Genomic DNA, 14,189 nt, shown 5'->3' on the forward strand with positions numbered 1-14,189 from the left:
TCTGAAGGAGATCTGCCCTGGGATTTCTTTGGAAGGAATAATGTTAAAGCTGAAACTCCAGTATTTTGGCCACCTCATGAGAAAAGGGATTTGATTTAGGTCATACCTGAATGGTCTAGAGGTTTTCCCTACTTTCTTCAATTTAAGTCTGAATTTGGTAATAAGAAGTTCATGATCTGAGCCACAGTCAGCTCCTGGTCTTGTTTTTGTTGACTATATGGAGCGTCTCCATTTTTGGCTGCAAAGAAATAATCAATCTGATTTCGGTGTTGACCATCTGGTGATGTCCATGTGTAGAGTCTTCTCTTGTGTTGTTGGAAGAGGGTGTTTGCTATGACCAGTGCATTTTCTTGGCAAAATTCTATTAGTCTTTGCCCTGCTTCATTCCATATTCCAAGGCCAAATTTGCCTGTTACTCCAGGTGTTTCTTGACTTCCTTCTTTTGCATTCCAGTCCCCTATAATGAAAAGGACATCTTTTTTGGGTGTTAGTTCTAAAAGGTCTTGTAGGTCTTCATAGAACTGTTCAGCTTCAGCTTCTTTAGCTTTACTGGTTGGGGCATAGACTTGGATTACTGTGATATTGAATGGTTTGCCTTGGAAATGAACAGAGATCATTCTGTCGTTTTGAGATTGCATCCAAGTACTGCATTACGGACTCTTTTGTTGACCATGATGGCTACTCCATTTCTTCTGAGGGATTCCTGTGCGCTGTAGTAGATATAATGGTCATCTGAATTAAATTCACATATTCCAGTCCATTTTAGTTCGCTGATTCCTAGAATGTAGACATTCACTCTTGCCATCTCTTGTTTAACCACTTCCAATTTGCCTTGATTCATGGACCTGACATTCCAGGTTCCTATGCAATATTGCTCTTTGTAGCATTGGACCTTGCTTCTATCACCAGTCACATCCACAGCTGCATATTGTTTTTGCTTTGGCTCCATCCCTTCATTCTTTCTGGAGTTATTTCTCCACCGATCTCCAGTAGCATATTGGGCACCTACTGACCTGGGGAGTTCCTCTTTCAGTATCGTATCATTTTGCCTTTTCATACTGTTCATGGAGTTCTCAAGGCAAGAATACTGAAGTGGTTTGCCATTCCCTTCTCCAATGGACCACATTCTGTCAGATCTCTCCACCATGACCCGCCCATCTTGGGTTGCCCCATGGGCATGGCTTAGTTTCATTGAATTAGACAAGGCTGTGGTCCTAGTGTGATTAGATTGACTACTTTCCTGTGAGTATGGTTTCAGTGTGTCTGCCCTCTGATGCCCTCTTGCAACACCTACCGTCTTACTTGGGTTTCTCTTACCTTGGGCATGGGGTATCTCTTCACAGCTGTTCCAGCAAAGTGCAGCCGCTGCTCCTTACCTTGGAGAGGGGTATCTCCTCACTGCTGCCCTTCCTGACCTTCAACGTGGGATAGCTCCTCTAGGCCCTCCTGCACGTGCAGCCACCACTCCTTGGACGTGGGGTTGGTCCTCCTGGCTGCCACCCCTGGCCTCGGGCATGGGGTTGCTCCTCCCGGCAGCAGCCCCTGGCCTCAGGTGTGGGATAGCTCCTCCTGGCTGCCACCTCTGGCCTCGGGTGTGGGGGTGTAGGGTAGTTCCTCTCGGCTGCCGCCCCTGACTCGGGCGTGGGGGCGTGGGGTAGCTCCTCTCGGCCGCCGCTCCTGACCTCGGACGCAGGGTAGCTCCTCTTGGCTGCTGCCCCTGACCTCGGATTTGGGTAGCTCTTCTCGGGCGTTCCTGCACTATCAGAGCCTGGCACTCTCGGCCGCTGCCCCTGACCTTAGATGTGGGGTAACTCCTCTTGGCTGCCGCCCTTTGGGCATGGGGTCCTCCCGGCTTCTTCCCCTGACCTCGGACGTGGGGTAGCTCCTCTCGGCCATGCTTAAGTGCGCCAGTCGCAGCCGCCCGCGCTTAAGTGCGCCAGTCGCAGCTGCCCACGACCCGGATAATCACGATGATGTGATCACTGACCTAGAGTCAGACATCCTGGAATATGAACTCAAGTGGGCCTTAGAAAGCATCACTACGAACAAAGCTAGTGGAGGTGATAGAATTCCAGTTGAGCTCTTTCAGATCCTGAAACATGATGCTGTGAAAGTGCTGCACTCAATATGCCAGCAAATTTGGAGAACTCAGCAGTGGCCACAGGACTGGAAAAGGTCCGTTTTCATTCCAATCCCAAAGAAAGGCAATGTCAAAAAATGCTCAAACTACCACACAATTGCACTCATCTCACACGCTAATAAAGTAATGCTCAAAATTCTCCAAGCCAGGCTTCAGCAATATGTGAACCGTGAACTTCCAGATGTTCAAGCTGGTTTTAGAAAAGGCAGAGGAACCAGAGATCAAGTTGCCAACATATGCTGGATCATGGAAAAAGCAAGAGAGTTCCAGAAAATCATCTATTTCTGCTTTATTGACTATGCCAAAGCCTTTGACTGTGTGGATCACAATAAACTGTGGAAAATTCTGAAAGAGATGGGAATACCAGACCACCTGACCTGCCTCTTGAGAAATCTATATGAAAGTCAGGAAGCAACAGTTAGAACTGGACTTGGAACAACAGACTGGTTCCAAATAGGAAAAGGAGTACATCAAGGCTGTATATTGTCACCCTGCTTATTTACCTCATATGCAGAGTACATCATGAGAAACGCTGGGCTGGAAGAAGCACAAGCTAGAATCAAGATTGCCAGGAGAAATATCAATAACCTCAGATATGCAGATGACACCACCTTTATGGCAGAAAGTGAAGAGGAACTAAAAAGCATCTTGATGAAAGAGAAAGAGAGAGTGAAAAAGTTGGCTTAAAGCTCAACATTCAGAAAACGAAGATCATGGCATCTGGTCCCCACTTCATGGGAAATAGATGCAGAAACAGTGGAAACAGTGTCAGACTTTATTTTGGGGGACTCCAAAATCACTGCAGATGGTGACTGCACCCATGAAATTAAAAGACACTTACTCCTTGGAAGGAAAGTTATGACCAACCTAGATAGCATATTCAAAAGCAGAGACATTACTTTGCCAACAAAGGTCCATATAGTCAAGGCTATGGTTTTTCCAGTGTTCATTTATGGATGTGAGAGTTGGACTGTGAAGAAAGCTGAGTGCTGAAGAATTGATGCTTTTGAACTGTGGTGTTGGAGAAGAGTCTTGAGAGTCCCTTGGAATGCAAGGAGATCCAACCAGTCCATTATGAAGCAGATCAGCCCTGGGATTTCTTTGGAAGGAATGATGCTAAAGTTGAAACCCCAGTACTTTGGCCAGCTCATGCGCAGAGTTGACTCATTGGAAAAGACTTTGATGCTGGGAGGGATTGGGGGCAGAAGGAGAAGGGGACTACAGGATGAGATGGCTGGATGGCATCACTGCCTCTATGGACGTGAGTCTGAGTGAACTTCGGGAGTTGGTGATAGGCAGGGAGGCCTGGCGTGCTATGATTCATGGGGTCGCAAAGAGTCAGACACGACTGAGTGACTGAACTGAACTGAAAGCATTAGACTTGCGGAATACAACTCTCTTTATTAATCTAACTTTTAATTAGACTAATCTTCCTCCTTTGGTTTCAAATTGACCTGATCCTCTTCTGAAGATAACTCTCTACGCCCTTCATGTGTAGACAATTTTAACTTTTAAAAGCAGCTGGACGAAATAAATATGGATCTGTGGAGAACAGGTTATATACATAATAAATATGTCATGCCAAGCTTTCCTACCAATTACCAACTTGTTAATTTTCTTTTTAAAAAATGGCACAATTGGCACCAGAACACTGAAAAAACAAGATGACATTGCTGAGTCTGGAACTTCAGGCTTCTCATCCTTTATAACTCCTCTGAAGGTTATTAACAAGATTATTCTTTTAATTGCCGGCCATGCTTGGCACTCTGCATCTTTACTGTAGGTTTATGGATGTTCATAATTTCCTTGCTTAACAACTATCATAGGAAGCAAATTCTGTTCACCTCAAATATCCTGTTCACTCCCCATCAGTCAGGGCCCAGGCCATGTCCCAGCCCCTCCCAGAGCTGTCCTTTTCTCCCAACCACACTAGCTCACATTTATGCAACTTCTCCTAAATTCCTGCAACTCTCTCTTTGGTATCACTGAAAATTCAAAACTTAGCACTTGACATTGTCATTTATATATACATATTAAAAATAAACATATATAAAATACAGTAGGTAAGTGATATGTAAAATATATATAACGTAAATAGAGTCCCATGCAATAAAGAATTCCATTGAATTGATTCCAGATGACTTGGTGTATTTTTTCTTGTCCTCTACTTGTATGATACTCATCTGAAATTCAATTAGTATTATTAGAACTACAAGAAATAGATGAATAGGATCTTATCTCCTGGAGTTCCCTGTCAGTACTTTAATCCATGTTCCCTGGTCTCTTGCTCCCTTGAGCTCTCCTTTCTCTTTTGTCTCCAAATTTTTATTCTTTTATAGGTTTGTCTACAATATTTTCACTTTAACTTTTTTTCTGAACTATGTTTCATTACTTCCATTCCTTACTTGTATAATGTTTCTCAGAAGCACAAGTACACACCCACAAGTGCCCACATCAGCTCTGTGTTTAGGTGATGTTTGACTGGGCTGTCTCTGTGTTTGACTCACATTTTCATATTCCACAATGTTACCACATGCCAGGAGAGGCAACTATTTTCCTGTGTGCTTCTCATTTTGACCCACATCACACAAAAATGTAGCAAAAGGAAGGGTCGCAGGCAGACCATCTGAATGCTTTAAGATGCTGGCCTTTCCTAGAACCACCTTGAACAAATTTGCTGTCAAAATAACTATACTACCCAAAGCAATCTGCAGATTGAATGCCTCACCTTTCCAATGGTGTTTTTCACAGAACTAGAACAAAAAATTTTACAGTGTGAATGGGGAAAAAAAGACCCCAAATAGCCAAGCGATCTTGAGAAAGAAAAGCAAGAGCTGACAGAATCAGGTTCCCTGACTTCAGACTACCAGTCAGTTCAGTTCAGTCACTCAGTCGTGTCCAACTCTTTGCGATCCCATGAATCACAGCACGCCAGGCCTCCCTGGCCATCACCAACTTCTGGAGTTTACCCAAACTCGTGTCCGTCGAGTCGGTAATGCCATCCAGCCATCTCATCCTCTGTCGACCCCACATGGCATGGCTTAGTTTCATTGAGTTAGACAAGGCTGTGTTAGTTACAAGCTAAAGTAATCAAGACACTGGTTCTGGCACAGAAACAGAGATATATTGAATAGAGCAATGGAACAAAATACAAAGTCCAGAGAGAAACCAATGCACCTACGGTCAAGTGATCTACGACAAAGGAGGCAAGACTATACAATGGAGAAAAGACAGCCTCTTGAATAAGTAGTGCTGATAAAAATGAACAGCTACAAGCATAAGAATGAAATTACCATACTCCCTAACATACACAAAAATAATCTCAAAAGAAATTAAAGACCTTAGAAAAGGCAGAGGAACCAGAGATCAAATTGCCAACATCCACTGGATCATCAAAAAAGCAAGAGAGTTCCAGAAAAACATCTATTTCTGCTTTATTGACTATGCCAAAGCCTTTGACTGTGTGGATCACAATAAACTGTGGAAAATTCTGAAAGAGATGGGAATACCAGACCACCTGACCTGCCTCTTGAGAAACCTATATGCAGGTCAGGAAACAACAGTTAGAACTGGACATGGAACAACAAACTGGTTCCAAATAGGAAATGGAGTACGTCAAGGCTGTATATTGTCACCCTGCTTATTTGCCTTATATGCAGAGTACATCATGAGAAACGCTGGGCTGGAAGAAACACAAGCTGGAATCAAGATTGCCAAGAGAAATATCAATAACTTCAGATATGCAGATGACACCACCCTTATGGCAGAAAGTGAAGAAGAACTAAAAAGCCTCTTGATGAAAGTGAAAGAGGAGAGTGAAAAAGTTGGCTTAAAGCTCAACATTCAGAAAACGAAGATCATGGCATCTGGTCCCATCACTTCACGGCAAATAGATGGGGAAACAGTGGAAACAGTGCCAGACTTTATTTTTTTGGGCTCCAAAATCACTGCAGATGGTGACTGCAGCCATGAAATTAAAAGATGCTTACTTCTTGGAAGAAAAGTTATGACCAACCTAGATAGCATATTCAAAAGCAGAGACACTACTTTGCCAACAAAGGTCCATATAGTCAAGGCTATGGTTTTCCCAGTGGTCATGTATGGATGTGAGAGTTGGACTGTGAAGAAAGCTGAGTGCCGAAGAATTGATGCTTTTGAACTGTGGTGTTAGAGAAGACTCTTGAGAGTCCCTTGGACTGCAAGGAGATCCAGCCAGTCCATTCTAAAGGAGATCAGCCCTGGGATTTCTTTGGAAGGAATGATGCTGAAGCTGAAACTCCAGTACTTTGGCCACCTCATGCGAAGTGTTGACTCATTGGCTAAGACTCTGATGCTGAGACGGATTGGGGGCAGGAGGAGAAGGGGACGACAGAGGATGAGATGGCTGGATGGCATCATGGACTCGATGGACATGAGTTTGAGTGAACTCCGGGAGTTGGGGATGGACAGGGAGGCCTGGCGTGCTGGGATTCATGGGGTCGCAAAGAGTCAGACACGACTGAGCGACTGAACAGAACTGAACTGAACTGAAATATAAGAACAGACCCCACAAAACTCTTAGAGGAGAACATAGGCAGAGTACTCTCTGACATAAATCACAGCAGTATGTTTTTTCACCCACCTCTTAGAATAATGAAAATAAAAACAAAAATAAACCAATGGGATCTAATTAAACTTTGCTTCTGCACAGCACAGGTAATCATAAACAAGACAGAAGAAAACCCACAGAAGGGGGGACAATATTCTGAAATGATGCAAATGACAAAGGATTAATCTCCAAAATATTCAAACAGCTCAAGGAGCTAAATATCAAAATACAAACAACCCAATCAATAAATGAATGTAAGATCTAGGTAGACTTTTCTCTATAGAATACTGACAGATGATCAAAAAGCACATGAAAGGATGCTCATAAAGGATGCTCCACATCACTAATAATTAGAGAAATGCAGAAATACTACAATGAGGTATCATTTCACACCAATCAGAATAGCCACCATCAAAAAACCTACAAATAATAAATGCTGGAGAGAGTGTGGAGAAAAGGGAACCCTCCTACACAGCTTATGGAATGTAACTAGGGTACACCCACTGTGGAGAACTCTATGGAAATTTCTTTAAAAACTAAATATAGACTTGCCATATGATTCAGCAATCCCATTCCTAGGCATATATCCAGAGAAAACCAGACTTCAAAAAGATGCAAGCACCTCAATGTTCCAAATTGGGAAAGGAGTCCATCAAGGCTGTATATTGTCACCCTACTTATTGAACTTATATGCAGAGTACGTCATGCAAAATGCCAGACTGGAGGAAGCACACGTTGGAATCCGGATCGCAGTGAGAAATATCAGTAACCTCAGATACGCAGATGACACCACCCTTATGGCAGAAAGTGAAGAACTAACGAGCCTCTTGATGAAAGAGGAGAGTGAAAAAGTTGACTTAAAGTTCAGCATTCAAAAAACTAAGATCATGGCCCAGTGACAAGCAGTAACAACCAACAAGAAAGGAGAAGCCACATTTTGTTTGTTTTTGCATCTCTAAGATCCAGCACAGAGACTAGACTCTGAAATTGGTTGGTTTTGGTTGTGCGACTTTTGAAGGACATGATACGCATTGAATATCTGAGATGGGGGAATATGACACACAGATTATTTCAAGAAAAGACATTTTTTTCAATATGTAAATTATGTTTTTTCTTAAGTTTTAAAATTGAACTATAGTTGGTTTAAAATATTGTGTTAGTGTCAGTTCTCCAGCATAGTGATTCAGTATTTTTGCAGATTTTACTCCAATACAGTGTATTACAAGATATGGCTATAATTCCCTGTACTATACAGTATAGCCTCATTGCTTATCATTTTATACCTAGTAGTTTGAATCTGTTAATGCCATACTCCTAATTTGTCCCTCCCCCTTTAGAAGAGAGATTTTTGTAGACTTCTCAGCCTAGGTGAGTTACAAAAGAAAAGCTCCTAACTAGGAATCTTCCCTCCGCCTCTTGAATCTATTAAAAATAAAGGGGGACACACTAAAAAGAAGAACTAATGAGAATGGAGTTGGACCCTGTGGGGACCTCCCCATATACCCTCCCCCTAGTTTGTAGAAAAGCTTTAGCCTCCAAGGCTTTGCCAGAGTCCCAAAGAGCAAATGTAATTAGAGAAGTGAGAAGATGCTGAGACAAATGAAAACAGTTGAGCAAGACAAAATAACAATAGTTAAACCTTCAAACAAACTCAAGGACCTTTAACTCTTCCTCAAGAGTTGCAGAGAACTTTCGGACCCATATCCATGAGTTCTTCTGCAGATACTGACACTGGCCCCAGGTGGAAGAAGTTAACTGCATGCTGTCTACACCTATGCTTACCCCAGACCAGTTGAAACTCGGTCATGGCTGATGATACTGATTCCTGAAACCACCCAGTTAGCTACCACCAACCAATCCAGAAAGAGGTACACCAGCTATCAGCACCTCACATCCAGACCCCAAACGTTGCATTTCAGAACCCTTCCCTGAATTTGGGGGAGAATAGATACATGTATATATATGGTGGAGTCACTGTCTGTGCCCCTGAAACTATCACCCTTTTCTTCATCGGCTCTGCTCCAATATAAAATAAGTTTTTTGAAAAAATGGGTTTTGTCCTTAGCAAACCTAAGTCACATATTTTTCTTCATTCTACTTTACCAAGAAGTGCATTTATTTTTTTGAAAATATTCTAACTATCGGGAAAGGTTTAAGATTTTGTTAATTCTCTCATAAACCAGCCTACCCTCCTTGGAAAGAAAACATTAACGGTTTAATATAAAACGTGGGGACATATATTTCTACACTGCTATCTGTATACCTACTCCTGTGTGTGAGTTTATGTGTGTCTATATCTAGCTATTTCTCCCTACTGGAAATACGCTGTGCAACATTTTGAAGCTTGCTTTGCTTTAACAATAAACTCCTGACGTTAAAAACAACATCAACAGCAACAATAAAACCCTTCCCTGGAAGCCATCAGAGAGTTTGTGTCTTTGGAGAAGGAGCCCTCTGTTCTTGCCTGGCCTCGCAATGGGCACCTTGGAATAAACACCACAATTTCCTTCATCACATCTGGTGTCAGCAGATTGGTCTGACTGTGCATTGCGCAAATGGACTCAGGTTTGGTTGGGTAACAAAATCTATCCAACTCCTGCAGGAGGACAGGAGGCAACGTATAGGTTGTGTTCTAGGTTCTCCATAAAACCTAGCCAGGAACTGGAGAAATACTAGACGATTTCAATACTCTCCTTAAAACTGATAGTTAAAGCAACTGTCTAGTGTGAGGGTTCATTTATGTGTCGATTTGGTTAGCTTATGATCCCAGCTGTTTGGTCAAATATCAGTTTAGATGTTTTTGTGAAGATATATTTCAGATATGATATTTAAATCTGTAACTGAAAGGGAAATAAGTACAATTCAAGAAAGGGTGATTCAGGTTAAACTGAAAGTCTTCTGAGAAAGAGAGGCGAGGGCTTATGAAGACAAAAAGCCACAGGTTGTCAAAAACTGCCTGATAAGAACTGTGACTGACCCTCATGCGAGTCAGGAAATATTTGGCCTCCCAGAAGCACAAGGTATACAGGGCAGGCGTGGTCCAAGAAGTAGCTTGAATTTCTGGCAGATGTTCTGGAGGACTTCCAAAATGGAAAAGAAATGATCTGAAGCTCAGATTGCCTCTAGGCTGAAACGTGCATATGCCACACTCCTTAATGGCCTCCCAGCTCTGTTTCAGAGAGCTCTTTAGGGAGCATTGTTGTCATTCAGTTACTAAGTCATGTCCACCTCTTTGCAACCCCATGGACTGTAGCACACCAGGCTTTCCTGTCCATCACTATCTCATGGAGTTTGCTCAAATTAGGGAGAATTACTGACTTATCATTTTTATTCAACAAATGGCACTATGAAATCTGTCTCTGACTTCTGCTGAAGTGAACAACCGTAATAGGGAAGACCCTTTTGTATTCTATTACAAGTGCAGCACTAAAAGGATGTTGTCCGTAAGCTTAAATTATACATAGTGGCTCAGCACTGGGAGCCCTGCTTCCCACATAATGAGCATTAAGATAAAATACCTGTATTTAGCTCCAAGGAAACATCCTGCCCAAGCCCAGCTGTCAATGACTGCAGGAAGGGAATTAACACAACCCCTTCAGAGGCTGATGGGAACCAGGAAGGGTTTGGCTTTACTCTTTCTCCTTTTAGTGTAAAACAAGCCTGAATTCTAACTCAGCCAAGATGGTTCTCGGGGACATGAGTCCACCATTTTACCTTGATCTACCAGCTTTCCAAACAAAGTTGCTATTGCTTGCCCCAACAACTCATCTCCTGATTTATCAGCATATCCTGCAGGAAGCGATGCAGCTGGGTAACACAATGACCCTACCTATGTCTAAGGCCTTCAGGTGAGCATCAGCTCACTGGCTGGTGCTGCTGTATGGATCACAGTTTGCCAGAGATCTCTTCCTTGCAGACGAGGCAAAGCCTATGCCAGTTGTAAATTAGCATAGCTCCCTGTACTCAGGTGTGTGCTGTGGGGGAGGACAAAAACTATCCTTCTAGGTTCATCTGGCTGGTTAAGAAGCGACTTAACATGAGACAGATTAACAGGAGAAAAGCAAACAAAAGGTTAACAACGTGTATACTTCTGTATACATGGGTGAGAACCAGAAAACATGAGTAACTCACCAGAATGGTTGAAACCCTCACCTTAAATGCCATCTTCAGCTAGAGACAGAGGAGGATGTTGTGGGTAGTGGTTTGGGACTAGAATGTGGAGGAAGGTGATTCACATGGAGATGGAAAAGCAAGTGTTTGGAACTCTCTGTAAATATTTGGAGTTCCCCTGACCACACCTGGCCCACATTTTTTCTCAGTATCTCTCATAGTAGCTGTCTTCCTGGGCTAGCCCCTTTATCTAAACTATTCAACATTTAAGGAGGCTGTCAAAAGAAAGGCTTTGAGTCTTTTGTTTCTTAAAAATATTCTGCCTAAAATCATTCTCTTGCCAAAGAGACACATTTTGGGGTGACAAATTTTGCTTCCCTACAACCCTGGATCAGGTAGAAAAGGTTAATACGGAAACCCAAGGAGGAAGCCACCTTGCTTCCCAAAATAGTCCCTAAAATGTTGGGGGACTTGCTTAGATTCCTGAATCTAAGACTTGGGGGACTTCGGCTGAGACCAATTTCTTTTGCTCAGTAAGGGTCTTGCTGATTAAATGTTGCCCAAGACAAGCCAAAAGGATTTGGTGCCCATCAACTTCAAGTTTCCTTGGACTGGTTACAGTGGCTGAATTGTGGCCTAAAACTCTTCTAGGAACAAGGAGGGAAATTGTGGAGAAATAAACTTCCCTGGATTTCTCAGCGGTTTTTTAAAAAGCCCAGATCTTCTGAGACTCTTCAGCGCAGACATCTGCAACTGATCATCTAGTTAATAGCTCCGATCTGAAAGAATTCATAGTCTCATCTCCCCAAGGAGCAGGAGAGACCTACAGCCCAGAGTAGGTCCCCCGAAGGTGCTCCATCTCCCTATGAATTTATATTTCAAGAAGGGTTGAGGCCCAGAACCTTGGAGACTCCAGGTCAGGCTCCTGGAGAGATTTTGCTACAAGCAAAGCCCATAAACACTTACCAGGTTAAACAAACAAACAAAAACAATATTAGGAATAAAAATACTAACCTCCTTTCCCTTGTGCGTAGTCTGGCTTCTCTTGCTTGCTGGGTGTTTCCTACAGAGGCCTTGCTCCCGGCTCTTCAAACCCCAGTTCCTGGTGTGAACCAGCTTGGCCGATGCTCTTGCTTGGGCTGGGGGTGCCGTGTGCAGAGACGGTGCACCCACCTTAATGCAAGATGGCAATGAGCCTTGTGAGCCCCATTACTGGGAGCAGCTGCGCCTGTCTCTGCTCCCCAGAACTCCGCCAGCTCCACCCACTCCCCCGCTGATGAGAGCCCTATGGGGCAGCCCCGCCCATGGCCTGTTGGAGAGTGTGGACTGTACAGTGGGTGCTCCCACTTCTCAGTTCCTTTGCTTCTCAACACAAGTCATTTCATTGGCAGAGAAACACTGGGCAGAAGGACCCTTTTTGGGGTGGGTGACACCTTTACTTACGTACCAAAGGCCATAGTAAGGAGGACATACTTCCCAGGAGAGGAGAAGGCCCTTCTCAGCAGGAGGGACAAGGTTTTCTTCTGTTCTGCACTTGCTGGTGTGGAACAATTGACCTGCTCTCAACACACGGCCCCAGGGGCAGTCCTGGGCGAGGGGCAACGCCTGTATGTTTACTGTGAGATACTTAATAAGAACTGTGTCTCTGATCACAATGACCTGTCCGTGCCTTCAGGATAAAAGGAAAGAATACTGAAAGCCTAGCCAAAAGGAGGGAGTGTCTCCAAAAGGTCAGTTAGAGTGAAGGCCAAGAGGTAGGAGGAATTCAGATAGACAAGGGCAGGAAAGGTGTGGCTTTGATTCAGCGATGTGGTAGTCATCAGTGACTTGGGAGTAGTTTTGAGGAAAGAAAGGGAAGACAGTCTAGAACTGCTAGGGATACAGGTGAACCTTTCAAGAAGTTTGTTGTGGGACCTAAGACTGTCTGGTACAAGTGAGAGGGGAGAAGCATGGTGAGAAGTTCATAGAGAAGAGATCTGAAATCCATATCAGAAGATACAAATTAAATAAAAGTAGCAGGATTACTGGGCAGTGCAGCACTGAGACCCTTGGAGAGGGTGATGGGGGAGAAGGATCATCAGTCTCATATGAAACTGGAGCTCTGCCAAGTCAGATCACTGAGAGGACAGAAAGACAAGGGGATGAAGGATTAAGTGAGCATTACTAACATGTCAGCTCTTGGAACTGTTGGTGAGGAAAACACTTCCTCCACCCTCTTAGGTTCAGTTATTGGGAATCTGCCAATTAAATTGACAAAAGCAGAAAACCATGAGAAAAAAAAACATTTAAATAGCTTTCCAGGAATGATGTACACATGTGAGAGTTGGACCGTAAAGGCTGAGTGTTGAAGAACTGATGCTTTCAAACTGTGGTGCTGGAGAAGACTCTTGAGAGTCCCTTGGACAGCAAGGGGAACAAACCAGTCAATCCTAAAGGAGATCAACCCTGAATATTCATTGGAAGGACTGATGCTGAAGCTCCAATACTTTGGCCACTTGATGGGAAGAGCCGACTTATTGGAAAAGGCCCTGATGCTGTGAAAGATTGTGGCCGGAGGAGAAGGGGGTGACAGAGGATGAGCTAGTTAGGTGGCATCTTCGACTAAATGGACATTGAGTTTGAGCAAACTCCGGGAGATGGTGAAGGACAGGGAAGCCTGGCACGTTGCAGTCCATGGGGTCGCAAAGAGATGGGTGTGACTGAGCGACAACAATAACAACCACGTGCAGAGGTTCACAAAGAAATGTGACTTGAGGGGGTGACTACAACCGGGAGTTGATATACTACTTAGTAAATGCCAGGGAGTAGGAGATAAAGGCATCTTCTGAAAAACAGGTGACTTGGGGAAGGAGGGGCACTTATAACAAAAAACATTTAAGAAATATAAATGGTACCTTAGGAGGAGATAGGGGAGTTTTGTGAAAATGTCTGTCTGGCGCTTGGAACTTTTCTCTCATTTTAACACGGTTTCCAAAAGTAAATCAAAAGTCAATTAAAACCAATTCAAATGCATTTCTTTTTATAGCTGAATAATATACAGCTTCTTTATTCATTCATCTATTGATGTACATCTAGGTTACTTCCATGTCCTAGCTATTTTAAGTAGTGCTGCAGTGAACACTGGGGTACATGTGTCTTTTTGGAATTTGCTCTATGATGCAGGGAACCCAAAGTTGGTGCTTTGTGACAAACTAGAAGGGTGGAATGGGGAGGAAGGTGAGAGGGAGGTTCAAGAAGGGGGGGACATATGCATACCTATGGCCGATTCAAGTCAATGTATGGCAGAAACCATCACAATATTGTAAAGTAATTATCCTCTAATTAAAAATAAATTTTTAAAAAAAGTTAAGT

This window comes from Bos indicus x Bos taurus, chromosome 13 (assembly GCF_003369695.1).
Source record: "Bos indicus x Bos taurus breed Angus x Brahman F1 hybrid chromosome 13, Bos_hybrid_MaternalHap_v2.0, whole genome shotgun sequence".
Classification (NCBI taxonomy): domain Eukaryota; kingdom Metazoa; phylum Chordata; class Mammalia; order Artiodactyla; family Bovidae; genus Bos; species Bos indicus x Bos taurus.